The sequence below is a fragment of the Symphalangus syndactylus genome, chromosome 13, assembly GCF_028878055.3.
Source record: "Symphalangus syndactylus isolate Jambi chromosome 13, NHGRI_mSymSyn1-v2.1_pri, whole genome shotgun sequence".
Taxonomy (NCBI): domain Eukaryota; kingdom Metazoa; phylum Chordata; class Mammalia; order Primates; family Hylobatidae; genus Symphalangus; species Symphalangus syndactylus.
The window spans coordinates 103,444,731-103,462,434 of NC_072435.2; the positions used below are offsets into that span (position 1 = coordinate 103,444,731).

At 44.8% G+C, this 17,704-nt stretch overlaps 1 protein-coding gene and 1 pseudogene across 2 annotated transcripts in view; one reads left to right on the forward strand and one right to left on the reverse strand.

Moving 5' to 3' along the window:
- Positions 1 to 1,311: 1,311 nt before the first annotated feature.
- Positions 1,312 to 12,956, reverse strand: LOC129460261 (programmed cell death protein 2-like; annotated as a pseudogene).
- The window catches only part of WSCD2 (WSC domain containing 2), a 359,309-nt gene continuing 346,179 nt past the window's right edge, over positions 4,575 to 17,704 (forward strand). For both annotated transcript variants that reach the window (XM_063614375.1, XM_063614376.1), the window contains exons 1-2: positions 4,575 to 4,806; positions 12,881 to 13,020. The gene's annotated coding sequence lies outside the window, so the exon portion shown is untranslated. The remainder of the gene's footprint in view (positions 4,807 to 12,880; positions 13,021 to 17,704) is intronic.

Consider the following 17,704-nt stretch of genomic DNA (forward strand, 5'->3'; position numbering starts at 1 on the left):
CTCTTCTGCAGACACATGAAGTGAGTGGTACGTCAGAGCGAGTTTTGGAATATATTTGGTCTAGTGGTGAAAAATGACCAGCGCTATGATGACATCTGGGTTTCTCGTGTGACCTGGGATAGTTCCTTTTGTGCTGTCCATCCCAGATTTATTGCCATAATCACACAAGTTAGTGGAGGAGGAGTGTTCTTTGTGCTCCCTCTGCACTAGATAAGAAATTTGACCTTCCATTCTGTTAGACACCTTCCGGTAGTCTCTCTCTTTTTTTTCATAATTGATTGACTTTAGAGATTGACCACTCACCAAGTATTGTTGGATTGATGGGGCCATTAAATTCTGATGCAGGTGAGGTTGAGTTCCACATGACTTGCTAACCCCATTCGTTTTTCTCTAGCAGGAAATCATTAGATAATGGTGACATCTGTTCTGGGTGTGTCCTCTATGGATGAAAAAGGTTACCATAATGATGTTGTGAGCACAGGTAGGCAGAGGAATTGTACGATTTAATCCAGAATAATCCACTTTTCATAAAAGTGGAATACAGTTTTAAAAACAGTTACGTTTGTGCTCCAAAGTAAAGTTGTAAAAACAATTATATTTTTAATTGGGTGGAAATTTGTAAGATAATGTTCTCTTCCTTATGAAGTCATGAAGGCTGTGACTTCTTGTTCTTTTCCAATAGCAAATGGGATGACAGCACAAGAAAGTATTTCAAAACAAATACAGATTTCAAGTCTAGACATAGGATTCAGCATAGGATTTAATAAACAGTATTAACAAGTGGCAGAAATAAAGGGTCTTTACTGAAAGTGGTTCTGTGGGTTCTTCAACCTCAGTTGGCTTCCAAGCCATCCTCCTTCCTTCCTTTATCCTCCCAGAGAGCCACTCCAAGGTGGGAGGTTAGATAAGAATTCCGTGCATTTGCTGACCAATCATGAATACTGCAGCTCAAAATTTGCACTTACTTTATCAGCAAATTCTGGAATTGCGAATAATGAAAAAAAAAAGCGGCCGGGCGCGGTGGCTCACGCTTGTAATCCCAGCACTTTGGGAGGCCGAGGTGGGAGGATCACGAGGTCAGGAGATCGAGACCACAGTGAAACCCCGTCTCTACTAAAAATACAAAAAAAAAATTAGCCGGGCGTAGTGGTGGGCGCCTGTAGTCCCAGCTACTCGGAGAGGCTGAGGCAGGAGAATGGCGTGAACCCGGGAGGCGGAGCTTGCAGTGAGCCGAGATTGCACCACTGCACTCCAGCCTGGGCGACAGAGCGAGACTCCGTCTCAAAAAAAAAAAAAAAAAAAAGCTATGAAGAGGGCCTAGAAACAGTTGTTTTTCTAGTTAGCTGATGTGGTTTGATTTGTGTCCCTGTCTAAATCTCATATCAAATTGTAATCCCCAGTGTTGGAGGAGGGACCTGGCGGGAGGAGATTGGATGGTGGGGTGGATTTTCCCCTTGCTGTTCTTGTGATAATGAGTTCTTACGAGATCTGGTTGTTTAAAAGTGTGTAGCACCTCCCCCCGCCCCCTTTCTCCTGCTCTAGCCATGTAGGCCATCCCTGCTTCCCTTTCACCTTTCACCATGCTTGTAAGTTTCCTGAGGCCTCACCAGCCATGCTTCCTGTACAACTTGTAGAATCGTGAGCCAATTATACCTCTTTTCTTTATAAATTACCCAGTCTTGGGTAGCTCCTTATAGCAATGTCAGAATGGACTGCTACATTAGCTTTTAGGAGAAATATGAGTTTGGTAAGTCCTGAGCTCCCGTGATAAGGACTCGGTGCTGGTGAGGATGCAGATGTTGAGTTGCATGACAGCTGTTTCCACTCTGCTTAAAAACACTCAGCTTCCTCCTAAGCCTGAGCCCCATACATTAAGGGTACATCTCATCATCATGGACCATGTGATTCTGAGAGTGGTTACAATAAAACGAATTTCTGTTAAAGGATTGTTTCCCATTGAATTTTTTTCCTTTAATTCTCCTTTTATTTTGGAAAAATTTGAACATATACAAAAGTGGAAATACTATAATGAACCACCACATACCATTAATCAGCTTCAACACTATCAAGTCCAGTGTTTCCTTTCTCTGCCACTTCTAACTCAATCACTCTGAAGTAAATCCCACACATATCACTTCATTCATAATTAAGTTATGTACCCCATAAGGCAAACTCTTTCCTTTTATTTACCAATTTGAAAATAATGAATCTGTTCCCAAGTATCCTACAAAGATGATTACTGAGTTTTTTTTAAGTATTATTTTGAACCCGTTAAACATATCTGATGCAGGATGTGCAAACTGTCTATCTTTTGCCAACAGGAGCCTTTTCATGTTTCTTGAGTTCTTCTGACATGGCCCTAGTAATCCTTGCTAGCTTCCTTAATCTTTGATATGACCATGTTGATGCGACCACGTTCCCACATTATTTGAACATTTCCTGACCCAGTTCTAGAATCAACGACCTCTCCAAAGAGCCCGGAGTTCCTTTTAGAGAGAATGGTCAGTAGACACAATCAACAAAATCTTCCTCCCATGCCTAACACCTCAGTTCTCAGTAACACTAACATAATTACTCATTTGCTTTATCCCCCAATACACACACAACCATCTCAAAATAACAGCAACAGTCTAGTAATAACATGTTTATTGAAAATACTAACACTGTTACGTTCTTTTCATTCTCAGGGTATATTCCACTAGAGATGTACTGCCCTACCTACGTTTTGAAGTCACCTAGAAGAGTTCTTAGTGTGGTTATATGACTACATCAAGAGTTTTTTACTTTTGATGATTAGGGACTGCTTCTTAAAACTGATTTTAAAACTGATTTTAGTATCTAAAAATACTCACGCAGTTCCGAAGTCACATTTACATAAACAAGGCATATTTGAAGTCCAGGTTTCATCCTTGACCCTCCTACTCTAGGCTCTTCCTTCTCCTAAAGGTAAGCATTTTCATTCTTTATCCTTTTCATCGTATTGGTATGAACACACGTGTGTCCCCTTCCAGGCAGTCTTCAGTGATATCACATGTTCCCATGACACCTGTATTGTACTCTTATCAGTCATTACATGGAATTTATCTTCCGTAAGTATTATTCAGGCTCCTCCATGAGACTGTGAGCATCTGACCACTGGAGGGTTGCTTCCCATTATATCCATATTATCAAGCACAAGGTCAGGCACAGAGTTAAGACTCAAACATGTTTTGGAATGTATGACTGGTATGAACTACAAACCAGTAAGCTGATGTTTTCATTTTGAGTCTATAAATCTAATTTTGTGGTGGTTTTGTGTATGGCTCAAGGCTCAAATTGTAAAACTTAACATTATGTGTCCAAAGCAAGTTATACCCAGAACCTCAATTTCCTCACCTTCAAAACGGGGCAGAGCTTCTGACTTACTGGTCTACTCTCAGGATTTTAATGAGCTCATGCATAAACAGCCCTTTACATAAGGTTAAGTGCTGGATAAATGTTGGCTACTATAATAAAATAAGCCTCTAAGATACTTGGTCAGCACAGGCAGTACCCAAGAGTATGCACTGCAGATAAACTGGCAAAATTGTGTATCTACAACTGGCCAGATGAAAGAGAAACTTTTAAGGGGCCCTTCTGCATGCCGGACACTGTGCTAGGCACTCACACTATCCAGACCTGAGAAAAAGATCTGGGATCCAGGAGAACTTACCAAGCCTCCAGCATCTTGTGTAGCCCTACTCGTGGGACCATCTGGATCCCCGCCTCCCCTTGTCTTTATAGGGAGCAGAACACACCTGATATATGTCAGGAAACAAAGTCCAGGAAGTATATTTTCACCTGAGGCAATCTCTGAAAATTGTAGGCTCCAGCCTCTAAAGTGAGTCTTCCTCTCAGTACCTCTCTTCTAGACAAATTGAGACCTTTCTTCCAAGCATTAAGTTTAACCACTTAATGAATGAAATCCTGAAACCGCTTAACCATGCTCCCAATAATCTCTGAATAATCTGCCTTTTCCGCAACCTCAGGCATAATCTCATCTTTTGTTTCTATTACAATTTCAAATTCTGGAAAAAGGAAGTCGTGGTCTGGAGTTGTAAGGTCCAAATGATCTGGTTGTGCACAAGCCTGCTTATGTCCCAATCTCCAGTCTAGGGTCTGATGCTCCATGCTGCAGTAATACGCTTTGTGACATCTGGAGCAAGTTTTGGGGCCTAAACAGCCACAAACCCTGCAGAGATGAGCACCAGACTTAAGTTGGAGATACATCGATTCTCCTGTTTCTAGGGGAGGATTCTCAGAAGGTGGCTCATATGAGTAAAAATCATTTTTCCTGGGTAGCTGATTCCTAGAAACTCGCAAGGCGGCACAGCACGGCGACTCGTTGCAGCAGAAGAGGAAGATACCGCGGTGCAAGGCGTCGGCGCGGCCCGGCAGCGACGCGTACCTCTGACGCCCGAAGAAGAGCGACGGCCGCACCGCGCGCAGGCAAGGGGCGGGAGCCCCGGCAGCGCGGCCGCGCCCAGCCACGCCCAGCCACGCCCAACCACGCCGGCTGCCCGCCCACCCTGCTGGGGAACCGCTAGCTGCGCATTCGCCACGCCTGCGCCGACTCGGTGAAGGCCAGCTCCACAGGTCTAGCGGGGCGGCCGCCATGCGGAGCGCGGGCTGGCGTGGGGAGCAACCCACAGCTGGGCCCCCCATTGAATTTTGATGTGTTTTTCTTTGGAAAACTTTCAACTCGCGCGTATTTTTCTCTCCAAGATACTCCAAGTATATTTTCACCTGTGAGGCAATATCTGAAAATAGTAGGCTACAGCCTCCAAAGTGAGTCTTCCTCTCAGTACCTCTCTTCTAGACACACTGAGCCCTTTCTTTAAACTCTGATTTTTACTTTCTTGGCCGAATTGTTATAACATGACACAGTAAAACCATCTTGTTACAGAAACTGGGAAAATGATGTTTTGGGGAAACAGATTTGATACGTTTCCAATGCACCTTCTTATTGGCAATGTTGATAATCAAAATGCAAGGAGAATCTTTTAATTAAGTTGAATTTTATTTTCCACTCGGATTCTTTAATATTTCTGCTGAAGGAATTGCTAAGAGGCCAGTACAGTAGACTATTATAAGTGAACTTGATGATTTTGGAGTAGGCTTTGAACTTAATGACAATAACATTCCATTATTTTTTAGTTAATTCATTCAATGAGAGCAAAGGACATTTGGAAACTTGGCATTTTCATATTGAGTTTTATGGTGAACAGTTAAGACAGCCACGGCTTGTCAATCAAGATTAGACACTAGAACGCCATTATCTGTTTTGGAGTTAAGAGTTTTTATTCCCCTTTTAATAGACTGAAGGATAAATTTAAGGCACTTTTTTTTTCTCAAAAGAAATGGAGCAATTTAGTTAAAACAATCAAAATAAACTTTTGAATGGCTAATCTTCATCTGAGATCAGATAGTTCCCTTCAACTTCCAAATTCACGAAAGGCTCTGTGAGTCTGTCTTTGCATTTGCAAGCCATGGAAAACTTTGAGTTTCACTTTTACCATTTAAAGGAGACCTGTGTGCAGTTCTTATCTAACTGGATCTTATTATTTGGTTTATATTTCTATTAAGTGACTGCCACTTCATGTACATGTGTACATATATATACATATATATTTAATTGCCTTTCAGAATTAGGATAGACTATATTACTTTACAAATTATTATGTGTACCTGAAGTGTTGCTTTTTGGAGGAGTCTCAAGGATTTTTCTCAGGCTATCATATTGTTTGTGTGGCTTTGCTTATTAAATAGTTATTTGTTTTGGAGGAGGTGACATTGGTGTAAACTAAGCCCTGTGACAACCATTAGAAATAAGGTTACTACTTGGGGTTATTTATTTTTTTTACTGTGGCAAAATTCGCATAACATAAAATTGACCATGTTAAAGAGTACAATCAGTGGTATGGTACTGAGTGCATTCACAACGCTGTATGACCAACACCTCTATCTAGTTTCACATTTTAATAACCCCCAAAGGAGACCCCCATACCCATTAGAAGTCATTCCCCATTTCCCTCATCCCCAGGCTCTGGCAACCACTAATCTGCTTTCTGCCTCTGTGGATTTACCTACTTTGGATATTCCATGTAAATGCAATAACACAGGATATATTATTTTTTGAATGGCTTTTAAAAAATAGTATGTTTTCCAGGTTTATCCACATTGTAGCATGTACTAGTACTTACAATGGAGTGAATGTTTCTGTTACCCCCAAACTCATATGTTGAATCCTAACCTTCAGTGTGATGGTATTAGGAGATGGAGCCTTGGGGATGCAATTAGGCATGAGGGCAGACTCCTCATGAATGGGATTAGTACCCTTATAAAAGAGACCCTAGAGAGCTCTGGCATCCTCTTTCACCATGTGAAGACACAATGAGAAGTCAGCAGTCTGCAATCCTGAAGAGGCTACTGCCCAGAACCTGACCGTACTGGCACCCTGGTCTAGGATTTCCAGCCTCCAGAACAGTGAGAAATAAATTTCGATTGTTTGTAAGCCACCTAGTCTATGGTATTTTGTGATAACAGCCCAATCTAAGACAGTACTTCATTCCTTTTTATGGCTGAGTAATATTCCACTGAATGCATAGACCACATTTTGTTTATTCAGTCTTGCAATGATGGATATGTGCATTGTTTCTACCTTTTGTCTTTTATGATTAGTGCTGCTATAAACATTCATGTACAATTACTTGTTTGAATACCTGTTCTCAATTCTTTTTTTTTTTTTTTTTTTGAGACAGAGTCTTGCTCTGTCGCCCAGGCTGGAGTGCAGTGGTGCAATCTCGGCTCACTGCAAGCTCCGCCTCCCGGGTTCATGCCGTTCTCCTGCCTCAGCCTCTCCGAGTAGCTGGGACTACAGGCGCCCACCACCACGCCCGGCTAATTTTTTTTTGTATTTTCAGTAGAGACGGGGTTTCACCGTGGTCTCGATCTCCTGACCTCGTGATCCGCCCGCCTCGGCCTCCCAAAGTGCTGGGATTACAAGCGTGAGCCACTGCGCCCAGCCCTGTTCTCAATTGTTTTGGGTACATACCTAGGAGTGTAATTGCTAGGTCATACCATAATTCTACACTTAACTTTTTGACGAACTTGTCAAACTGTTTATCACAGTGGCTGTACCAATTGACATTCATGCCTGTGATATACAAGTGTTCGAATTTCTCCACATCCTTGGGGAACTTTTGTTATTTTCTGTTACTTTGGCTTGGGCTATGCTAGTAGATGTGCAGTGGTATCTCATTGTGGTTTTGTTTTGCATCTCTGCAGTGACTAGTGATGTTGAGCATCTTTTCATGTGCTTCTTGACTATTTGTTTATCTTCTGTGGAGAAAAGGCTATTCAATTCTTTGTCCATTTAAAAAATTGGGGTTTAAACTGGGTCACTGGTTATTGAATTGTAACAGTTCTTTGGAAACTATTATAGAAGCCTTTTTACTTGTAGCTGTTTTTTCACTAAGGCCAAGTTTGAGTCTAGCAGAGGGGTCTCATGTTCCCTCTAGATAGCTCTGTGCCTGGGAACTCTCAGAAGGATCATCTGTGGGAGCAGAACCTGTCCTGTGAGCCAAAAACTTAGGTTTCCCTTCCCTTTCTTTCTTCCTCAGTTTCTGTTCCTTGGTTAGTTACTGCCTAGGCTTGGCATCAGCAACTGCTAGAAATCTGAACCACTATCCACGTTGCCAGGAAATGTACAAATTTGCCTTATAGGGATGACTTCCCTTTTGATATCTACCTTATAATTTTGGTGTAATAATTAATATTTGGATAACGATGATAAGTTTTGCATGTTACAGATGACCACCCAGGTGAGAAGAGCTGCTTTTGAGTGTTTTTCTGTCATGTTTTTTGAGCAGTAAATCTTAATTCACTTCAGTCAGTATTCTAAGTGTGTAATAATGACCCTTGGTGATCTCCTTCTTACTCTCCTAGACCCAGCTCAAATATTACTGATTCTGATTCCCTGAGATAGGAAGTCATCCTTTGGGTTCTCTTAGGAGCCTGTCTGTACCACTAGTTCCACATTTCTGGTTAGGCGTGTGGGGGTGTGTACATGCACACATGTGGAGATTGTGCAATAATCAATGTATGTTATTTTAAACTGATAAATTTGTGGTAATTTGCTACACAATCGTCTGTAGCAATTACATTAAGTAACCTGTGAAAGGCCGCCCAACTTCTCAGTGATGGAGCTGTGAAGAATGAGGAGGGGGAACCACACACTTCTTGGAAGATTCTTAGCCACAGGAACTGAAAGGCAAAGGGTTTTCTGATTAGCACTCAAATAACTGGAAAATTCAATGAATGAGAGCCTCTCATTCCAGGCCCTAAGATTCATCAGGGGTTTCTGGATTTGAAATCATGGTTTCTGTAGCAATTGGGAAAAATACTGGTGCTACCTTGATGCAGCTGAGAAGTACGGTGACTGCAGAGTTGGGGGAAGAAAGTTCTACGTCAGATGCATGCAAAGAGCTGATTCAGAACAGCTTAGCTTTTCCATTTTTTAAATGTGGTTGGGGTTTCTTATTGAGGAGCAGCTATCTGACTTTGTGCCTCTGCTATATTTCTCTCCATTGGACCACATGGGCTGAAAAATTACGTCTCTGGGCTATGACCTATTCCTTTTAACAACAAAGAATGACTCTGTGCAGGTGGCCACCACCACCGCTACCAAGGTTACAATAGCAGCTCACAGTCATTTCAACCTTTCCTGAATCTGACACAGAGCCCACCTACGAGAGCCATGGAATATACGGGCAGGCTCATAATTTGGCACCCTTTAGTCATCATTCTGCAAAATTTACTTGTCATGTATTTATTGGAGGTCAGGAAAATGAAATTGCTATTAATAAACTCATACACCTTTTTCAAACTTAGAACTTGGTTTAGATTCTTCACACAAAACAGGAAAGGAGAATAGGAAAGGAGAAAAAGTAGGCAAGGAGAAAAATAGGAAAGAGAAAGAGTTGATTCTAGTCACTCACACCCAACAGCCAACACGGAGTCAACGACCTGAAAGTATGGGGCAAGATATTCTCTCCTTTTCTCTACTCCATTTCCTCACTTCACTTTTCCTTTGCAGCTTCTTAGGAGACAGATTAAAGGATCAACATTTGGATCATGAAATAAACCACATTTCCAGGAGAAAGCTCTGTATTATGGCGGAGTGCAGTGCAAATCCTCAACAGACAAGAGTTGATGCTAGTGACGACAGTCTTCACTTGTTTTTTTCACTTGTGTTTGCTATTTTGTCTGGAAGAAGTGTCTGATTTGCATTGTGCCAGTTCTGAGTGTGTGCGAACCTGAGATAACTGGCTATGCATTGCCAGTCTAGTCTAGGGCTAGATTTTGTGCTCCCTGCCTGAGTGGCCCATGTCTTAACCTTGTCAGTCTCTGCTGAGCACTTTGAAGAAGTCACTTCATGTTTTCCTCCCTATCACTCTCTGAGGCAGGTGCTGTTGTTGACCCCATTGCCCAAGCTCACTCAGCCATTAAATGGCAGTGCTGAGATTTGAACCTAGCACAGCCTGCCCCGGTGCCTGTGCTCTGCGATTCAGCACTAGGATTCAGCACTTCCTAGGAGCTTATTTAGTGTTTGTTGAGGGGTGGCCACATCAAAGGTAAACCCCAGTGTAGCCAGTATGAAAGCAAATGTGAGCTGCTTCGTTGGGAGAAGCAAGGCAGGGAAGGTGCAGGGAGGTGTACATGTGCCTAAGCCTCTGTCACAAGTGACAGATTCCCTAGAGGCTAAAGAACCAAGTCTTTAGCATATCTCAGATTTGGACAATACTCATTTGTTTTTATACATTCAATTCATTCATTCATTCAATAGGTATTTATCAGGAGCTCAGAGAGCTCTATGGAGGGTCCCACTGACTCAAACTCCCTCTTCCTTCTCTGAAAATGTCCCTTTACCACCTGGCTGCTTCCTCCTTCTTTTGATTTCCAGCTGCAATTTCAGCTTCCCCAGACTTGGTTAGTGCTCCCTCTAGCGTGTATTTCTCAAGTTCTCATTGTTGGTTCTTCATCCATTTCTCCCACTAGATTGTAATTGCCCCGAGAAAAAGACTTGCCTTTCAGCTCTCGGTGCTCAGTGCCCAGCATGAGGTCTAGCACAGAATCATCACTCTATACATGTTTTAATAAACTGCTATAAAGCACTTGCCTTTTTCTACCACCTGTAAGATGACTTTCCTGGGTGGCGACATGGTTTACAAGGGTTGCATTTTTAGCACTTGGGTGGGGTGGAGACACAGCTTGGGCTTTGGGGTCAGCCCAACTTGTGGTGGAATTGTAGCACTTGTGGTTTAGACTAGAATCCAGCTTATCTTCTGTACCCAAGACCTGTTATTAATTATTTGGGTGACTTCAGGCAAATTACCTGAGATCTTTATGCCTGTCCGTCACTTGTGAATGCGCACTTTATAGGGTGGGTATGAACTTTTTACCCTTATTTTAGTAAAATATCATGAATTTTATCTTCTTTTTCTGCAAAGAGCCCTCCATTCTAAATCTTGAAAAGAGGAAGTTACATACTTAGAGGTACTCTGCTTCTTTTAGGCACAAGTTGATTCTTTTAAGATGAAAAGAATTAATCTGAACTATGTCACATTCCAGACTTACGATTAAGCTTTTTTCCTTTTCTTTTTAAAAGATTTTTTTAAAATTTCCAACTTTGAAGTTCAGTGGTGCGTGTGCAGGATGTGCAGGTTTATTACGTAGGTAAACCTATGCCATGTGCCACGGTGGTTTGCAGCACACATCCCATCACCTAGGTATTAAGCCCAGCATCCATTGGCCATTCTTCCTGATGCTCGCCCTCCTCCCACTCCCCACCCTCTGACAGGCCCCACTGTGTGTTTTTCCCTTCCATATGTCCATGTGTTCTCATCATTTAGTTCCCACTTATAAGCCAGAACAGGTGGTATTTGCTTTTCTGTTCCTGCATTTGTTTGCTGACGATAATGGCCTCCAGCGCCCTCTACCTCCCTGCAAAGGACATGATCTCGTTCCTTTTTATGACTGCCTAGTATTCCATGGTGTATATGTAGCACATTTTCTTTATCCAGTTAGACTTAGTTTTCTATTGATTACAGAAGAGAGTTTTCTCCCTTGTTTGCCCCAGGCCAGGAGACTTGTTGCTGGGCCTATGTTCTCTAGGTAAGATGTATGTGTAAGTGATTTGTCCAAGTTTGAATTAAAAGCAAAAATTTTTGAAAAAGCAATCCACGTTAAAAAAGACTAAACGTGTAGAGTCTGGACTTCTAGGGATGATCCAGTCTACTCTAAGTCAGAGAGCGGTGCTTATAGGCAGGGGTGAGTCCCCCACCCATGCCTTCCTGGGGGCCACTTGATTCTGGGCTTAAATCCGAACCACCCCTTAAACCCCAAACACTATTTAATATTGAGTCCTTATAGCCATTGAGCTGTGCTGCTTTCCACACCCCATTAGGTAGGTTACAGGAAATTTTAATCAGTTAAATCTGTCACTGCTTATATAAGTTGATACTGTCTCCACACTTGATTTATGGAGCAGAGACACATGAGAATTCTTATTGTACAGGAGCAATAACAAAGCTTTGTTATAAGTTACATAGAAGACACACAAGGGTTCTGGGGGGAAAAATGGGAGAGGAGAGTCAACTGTAGGCAGCAGGGGGTATCCTGCCTGCTCTAGGACTGGAGTGAAATAAACCAAGGGCCCTCTGTCTATTGCTGTGAGGACTCTGACCACTGGGATAAGACAATTTAAGAGCCTCACACCACCTACTTTCAGACAAAGCTTCAGGGAAGGGGTGGGACTGGACTGCTACCTCTGTCTATTGCTATGAGGACTCTGACCACTGGGATAGGACAATTTAAGAGCCTCAAACTACCTACTTTCAGAGTAAAGCTTCGAGGGAAGGGGTGAGACTGGAATGCCATATCTCTAGCTCTCCAGGATGGCAGAGGTAGGGGCTAGCCTTGCATTTCCCATCTAAACAGGCTCACACAAAATCCAGCCTGGGGGGTGGTGGACAATGGCTCCAGGAAGTTCTCCTCTCAGACTAGCATTTCCCTCTTGGACCCCAAGGGAGTGAAACCCAACCTGGAGGAGGAAGGCCCTGCAGAACCCTGGACAGGGGATGAGGGAGCCCTAAAGGTGAGGTTCTGCCTTTCTGTGCCCACGTGGGAAGTACGGTTGCTAGGGTCAGAGGCTGGCGCAGGCATGCACCTAGGGGCAGCCTTGCTTGCAAGTGGCATTAGGCCCCCAACTTGAAATGTGGGGTTTCTGCTTGGGTAGTCCTCTAGGGATGTGACTCAAAAAACATGGGTAACAGTGCCTGCAAACAGAATTCTTCCTGGCGCTGGGTCCCATGGTCTGGGTGCTCTGGTTACAGGGACTCCTGCTGTTCAGGCCCAAGCTTCCCCCATGGAAGTGTGTGGTGCTTGGGACCTCTCTCTTTTTTGCTGCAGTGCTCTGTATCTGCCTGATGAGGAGGAGGGAGCAGGGTCAGCAAGTCTGAGACCAGGGAGTGTGAAGAGGTGGCTGGATGGAGCTCTGAGGGGGAGAACAGGGGCCCTGGTGAGCTGTGCTTCCTCCCAGACACAGGAGGCATAGAGGTAGCCACTGCAGCAGATTCCAGGAGGGCTACTGGGCCCAGGCAGTCTTGTTTCCTGCGTCCCTCCTGCTGTGCGTTAGTCCCAGGGGATGGAGGGGGTCTGGAGAGGCAGTGGGCAGAGGAGCCATTGCTGCTGCAGGTGGTGGCAAAATGTGGGAAGGCTGCAAGGCTCCCCAGTCCCAGATGGCCTTGGCCTCACCCCACAGTGCACTGTTGATGCATAGCAGCACTGCTTCCTTCTCCAGGTCCAGGTCTTCAGCCGTGACTCGGAACCCCAGCTGGGAGGGAGGTGGCAGCGTCAGAGGCTCCTCTCACCTGCATGGCAGCAGAGGAAACTTGCATCGAAGGGGCCAGAACTGTGGATGCGAGGGAGCCATTCTTGGAGGTGAGTTTCTGCCCTGGTGTTGCATCTGGTGCCTTTTCACTCCAGATCTTCCTCTGGGAAACCTCTGTAGCCAAAGAGGGAGACCAGGGTCCCTCTTCACTCACTGTCTTTGAGCACCGGAGGGGCAGCCGGGAGAGGAATGAGGCTGGCCCGCTCCTCCTCTTCAGTGGCGGGAAACCTCCTGTGGTGCTGTGTGAGCTGGAGACAGCATTTCGGGGGCAAGAGCTCACCTAGAAAGGCTGAGATTTCTTATTCAATCTGACTTCTGATCTCTGGGCATGGAGGTCTCTCTGCAGAGGCCCAGGCTTGGGCACGATAGAAGAGAGGCCTCCATTGACCCTCAAGGGCCCAAATGTGATCTGTGCACCCCCAGTATAATCAGGGACCTTTCTCTAATTATTGAGAACCTCTATGACTCCAAGGTCCTTGTCCTGCTCAGGCGTCCATTTCCTCAGGGTCCATCTGAGGGCCCTCAGAGGGCCCTCAAAACCAAAAACAAAACACAGGGTCTGCAGTATCTTAGGATGTTGTCTCCAAGAGGCTCTTAGAAAAGCCAATGTAAAGTCACTGAATTCTTGGAGTTGGTCCAGGACCAAGGGTAAGTGCAGAAGCCGGGGCAGCCAAGGAACCGGCCAAGGGCAGGCAGCCAGCTGTCCTCCCAGCCCCCTGCAGGAGGCGCTGTGGAGCAAAGCTTTCGCGGGTAACGGGCAAAGGGGAGCAGTAGTGTCAAGTCAGGTCTTGGCAGCACAGCGAGGTTGGCGAGTTCTCCTTGGCTGCCAACTCAGCCAATGGCTCATCCTACACTATTGGGCCTGTTGCTGGGTTGCACCTTTGGAATGTGTGAGCCAAGAAGGGGCGCGCGTGCTCATGGAACCCGCAAGGGAAGCGCTCCGGGGAGGAAAGGGTGGAGGCAGAGATCATCCTAGGAATGTGCACAGGGGGCAGCTGCCGGAGGAGGGTGTTTGCTACGAGGGAGTCAGGATCATGGGCATCACGGGGAAATGTGGCTGGCCCTCCCGCACTGGGGCCCCAGCGCTGACAGGGGACGGCGTAGGACGGGGGTCCCTTCGGCTAGGAGGGTGGGAACTGCTGCGCCATCAGGTGGCAGCTTTGGGGTCAGCACCCGTGAGATGTCCTGCCCTTTCTCCAGGGGAATTGGGAAGAGCCCCTGAAGGGCTAAACAGATTTTGATGGGTCTGTCGTGGTGGGGAGGGCAGGTGGAGAGAGACATGCTTCCCTTATGACCCAGCAATCCTGCTCCATGTATTTGCCCAAGAGAAATGAAAACTTCTGAGTGGATGTTTATTCACCCATAACCTGTATGTAGATGGTTTTGGTTGCATTAGTCTTATCTCCTCGACACAGGACTTTTCATTTTATCCATTTTGTCTTGAATGTGTATGGAATTATTTTTAGATGGTTGTTCTGGGATTAGAATATGTATGCCACACTTTTCAGTCTAATAAGAGGTGTATCTTACCAACTTGAGTAATATGTGAAAGCCTAACAGTCATATACATTCATGTGGCTCTTTATGTTATGGTTGTCATATGTATTCCATCTACAAGCCTTGAAGCCCCACATCCCCTTCAAATGATGATATGTGTTCATGGTTTGGAAGCAGCTCATCCTGGAAGTGCAGAACCTGCCAGGCGTCTTGCACTTCCTCCTCCCAGTCCCCCTAGAGTTGAAGACTGCACTCTAAGAAGGCACTAGCCTGTCCCCAGGAGTCTATCCAGATCCCTGGAGGGCTCCATTTCTGCAGGACGAGGCTACCCCTTGGAATAAATCCTCTCTGCTTCTGCCCAGCCCTGTAAGGGGCACCTTCCATTCTTTCTCCAGCAGGCTTTCCTCTGCTGACAGGGAAGGAGACAATGTGGGGCAGAGAGGGATTTATCCTCTTCTCCTTGGGCTGAGGAGAGGGCTGGGAAGTCCTCCAGGCAGCATCTCACTTCCTCACTCCTTGGGCTGCTGTAAATGGCCTTCCAGGTCCTTCCTGCTATTTTCATGTTCAAAAACTGAAATTGAGTTTTCTGAGCTGGAATTTCCTCTTTCTGTTTAAGGCTGCTAGGAAAAATGGCTGCCGGGGGTCCTGTAAAGCAAAGCTTGCTTGGGGAATGGGCGAAGATGTATGTGTAAGTGATTTGCTCAAGATTATGCAACCTCCCTGGGCATAGCCCCCACTTCCCTGGGAATTTCCTAGCATGTCCTGGAACGGGCCTCCATCATTCCCCATTTCCTGCTGCATGAAGAGACACTGCCCCTTACAAGAACTAGATAGTGTAATATCTGCCCCTGGTGTGTCCGGAATTGGTTCCTTCTGGTGGGTTCTTGGTCTGCTGACTTCAAGAATGAAGCCACGGACCCTCACGGTGAGTGTTACAGCTCTTAAAGATGGTTTGTCCGGAGTTTGTTCCTCAGATGTGTCTGGAGTTTGTTCCTTCCAGTGGGTTTGTGGTCGCGCTGACTTCAGGAGTGAAGCCGCAGACCTTCGTAGTGAGTGTTACAGCTCTTAAAGGTGGCACATCCAGAGTTGTTTGTTTCTCCTGGTGGGTTTGTGGTCTCGCTGACTTCAGGAATGAAGCCGCAGACCCTCGTGGTGAGTGTTACAGCTCATAAAGGTAGTGCGGACCCAAACAGTGAGCAGCAGCAAGATTTATTATGAACAGCGAAAGAACAAAGCTTCCACAGCTTAGAAGGGGACCCCAGCGGGTTGCTGCTGCTGGCTCGGGTGGCCAGCTTTTATTCTCTTATTTGGTCCCACCAACATCCTGCTGATTGCTCCATTTTACAGAGTGCTGATTGGTCCATTTTACAGAGTGCTGATTGGTCTGTTTTACAGAGTGCTAATTGGTGCCATTTACAAAGCTTTAGCTAGACACAGAGTGCTGATTGGTGTGTTTCTACAGAGTGCTGATTGGTGCATTTACAAACTTTTAGCTAGACACAGCGCTGATTGGTGCGTTTTTACAGAGTGCTGATTGGTGTATTTACAAACCTTTAGCTAGACACAGCACTGATTGGTTGCTTTTTACAAAGTGCTGATTGGTGCATTTACAAACCATTAGCTAGACACAGAGTGCTGATAGGTGCATTTACAATCCTCTAGCTAGATAGAAAAGTTCTCCAAGTCCCCACTCGACCCAGGAAGTCCAGCTGGCTTCACCTCTCACTGAGACCAGGAGGTGCTGACTGCCTGGGGTCAGGGAAGGGGAGCTTGGGCTGAGCCTGAAGGGTCCTGGAGCCTGAGACTAACTATTTTCTAAAAGAAAGTGCAAATACAACCATTATTTGTTTTTTTTTTTCCTTTATTAAGTAAGCAATGAATGTTCTTAGTAGAAAGTGTAGAAATTGCAGATGCACGAAATGAACTAAATGAAACCATTCCATAAAAATAATCCCCAAACCAAGGGACCCTTACCATTTGTATTTGAGTAGGCCTCGTTCATGTCTTATGTCTACATGAGCCCCCTCCCCATTATCCCATAGGAAAGAGAGAATGAGTCCTGAAAAAGTTGTTCATGGGGTAAGGGTTTCTTTCAACTTCATTTTGAATTGCAAAAGGAAGTTTAGAGAAGACACTTGGGCCTTAAAGGATCTCCATTAACATGAATATTGGGACCTAAAGAGGTGTCCCAGGAAACCAGGAAAACAAGTGGTAAAGAAATTGGACTCAGACTTAGCAATTATTCCTTGGAAGATGACCTTACACTTACATTCATGGATGGGGATGTATACAGTGTTTTTACAGTTACTTCAAAGAAGAATCTCACATTGATATTGTGGAGGTTTCACACTTAAAGGATTAATTAAAAAATGTCCTAATGCCACATGAATCCCTTCTTGTGGTCAAGAGTTTCCTGGTTCAAGGCTTCTGTTTCTGCCTCCACTTAGATGAAAGAAAAGATGTGAAGCCCTGGAAAACTGGCTTTGAAGATGCCAAACTCACTTTAGAGAAGAGAAAGGCATTGCTGTTGGAGATGCTTGTGAAGAATTTGAGTTAAAAAATTTGTTTTCTAACCAAATACCACATGTTCTCACTTATAAGTGGGAGCTAAACATGGAGCATCCGTGGACATAAACATGGGAGCAATGGATACTGCAGACTACTAGAGTGGGGAGGGAGGGAGGGAAGAAGGGGGATGGGGGTTGAAAAAGTACCAGTTGGGTACTAGGCTCAATACCAGGGTGCAATGTACCCATGTCACAATCTGCACATATGCCCCCTGTATCTAAAATAAAAGTTGAAATTAAAAATGAATAAATAAATAAAAGATGGTTGGCTGTCTCTGTAAAAAAACTAAATTATTTTCCGGCTAGGTGCAGTGGCTCATGCCTGTAATCCCAGGACTTTGGGAGGCCGAGGCAGGTGGATCACCTGAGGTCAGGAGTTCGAGACCAGCCTGGCCAACATGATGAAACCCCGTCTCTACTAAAAATACAAAAATTAGCCAGTGTGGTGGTGCATGCCTGTAATCCCAGCTACTTGGGAGGCTGAGGCAGGAGAATTGCTTGACCCCAGGAGGTAGAGGTTACAGTGAGCTGAGATCACTACACTGCACTCCAGCCTGGGCAACAGAGTGAAACACTGCTTAAAAAAAAAATGTTTTCTAATGTGAAAGAAACCAGCAATGCTTATAAAATATATCATATAGATAGATAGTTGCATCTAAACTAATATTAT